This window comes from Rosa chinensis, chromosome 6 (assembly GCF_002994745.2).
Source record: "Rosa chinensis cultivar Old Blush chromosome 6, RchiOBHm-V2, whole genome shotgun sequence".
NCBI lineage: Eukaryota > Viridiplantae > Streptophyta > Magnoliopsida > Rosales > Rosaceae > Rosa > Rosa chinensis.
The window spans coordinates 59,917,718-59,919,428 of NC_037093.1; the positions used below are offsets into that span (position 1 = coordinate 59,917,718).

General features: G+C 38.5%; 1 long non-coding RNA gene across 1 annotated transcript; it reads right to left on the bottom strand.

The window, feature by feature from the left end:
* LOC121049814 lies at positions 1–1,110 on the bottom strand. The gene is made up of 4 exons (XR_005801400.1): positions 845–1,110; positions 622–757; positions 265–493; positions 1–170 (listed from the first exon to the last, which is right to left on the bottom strand). It is a non-coding gene; the product is annotated as an uncharacterized LOC121049814 (long non-coding RNA).
* Between the last annotated feature and the right edge of the window lie 601 nt (positions 1,111–1,711).

Consider the following 1,711-nt stretch of genomic DNA (forward strand, 5'->3'; position numbering starts at 1 on the left):
CAATCGCAGTAGCCAAAAGCACAGCCCGTTCTGCAGCATAAGCGAAGCATGTTGATGTTGAACGTCACCTTCCCAAAGCTTACTGCCCTTTCCTTGGTTACAAAACCAGACCTCGGCCATCTCCTAGCAGCTCACACTTCAATCAAGCGGTACACTGGTTAGGCAAATACCTGCTCAAATATCCAATACACTTTATATCAGGGACATGAAATTTGCTTTATATTGATCACATCAGTGTTAGATTTATCAGCAAGATATATATACCTGAACTGCACCCACTAGGTGCACCACAATGAAGACATTGGCCAAGTCCACTATCCAGAAGGCCTTATGAGATAGAAAACCAGCCATGAGATTTTCTGGTACTTTTTCATCTCCAAATGCAGCATAACCCAAGGTACCACACAAAGTAAATAATATTGTCATCACCATCACCCCTGTTTTGGTGGCCTTCTTCATCACTTTGTTTTCTGGTGGTGATGACTTCAGTTTCCTGAGCAAGAAAATTACAAGGACTTAATATATACTACATCTTCAAAACGAGCAAAGGATTCCAATCTTATTGATGTGAATTAGGAGACTTGATGTGAATTAATAAACATGGAAGCATGATTATCTTACTTGGATATCAATGATGATCACTGCAAATGACTGAATGAGTAAGGAAGTGCGATGTCTCCGGCTGCAATGAATATACTCCAAACTTTTTCTGATGAAGATTGATGCAATCCAGTAACATATGTTTTTCCTTCCGGCCCTGCTCATGTAAGAGTGACTTACAATCTATTTGATGAACCAATTAAAAATGAGGATTGATGGAGAACTAGCTAATTGAATCGCATACCCCAGATGATTTTTCAATAGAGAGTCAAATTCCTATAGAAGCATAGCCAAAAGACATAATTGGAGCAAGCTTTGAGAGCCAGGACAGCTTCTGAAAGTTTGGGATTTGAGATTAAACAATTTGCACAACCCCGAATCCAACCCCGCACTTACTTCTCTTGATGGCAAATCGAATTCTGGATAGCCCTGAATGAATGAAATGATCGTAAACTCCCAGTCAAGTAAAGATCCAATCCGCACTAAAATTTTGATAACTCTAATAGTACTCATCTGTGTCTGATTCCAAAAATCATGGAACCAAAAGAAGCAAGTCACTTTAGGCCTATTGCTCTTTGCAATGTCATTTATAGAATTGCTTCTAAAGTTCTTGCCAATAGACTTAAAAAGTTGTTCCCTTCTATCATCTCACCATTGCAAAGTGCATATGTACTAGGAAGACTAATTTTTAATAACACCCTAGTGGGCTAGTGGCTCATTTCATATTCAACTTGAGAAGACAGGAAGAAGGTTTTTTTTTTTTTATTCTTTGAAATTGGATATATCTAAGGTCTATCATAGGCTGGAATGAGGCTATTTAAAAGCAATGCTTCTCAGACTTGGCTTTGATGCAAAATGGGTTGATATTATCATACAAAATGTTACTTCAGTGCAGTACTCCATTTTGCTCACTGGTCAGCCTACTGAGGTTATTTATCCCACCAAGGGAATAAGACAAGAATATATTTATCACCTTACTTATCTATTCCTTGTGCTGAGGGGCTCTCTCATTTCATTTCTCTTTCAATGGAAAGGCAAGTGATCAAGGGTTTAAAAAAGTGTCCTACGGCTCCTACTCTACATCATCTCTTCTTTGCAGTGATAGCTTCAT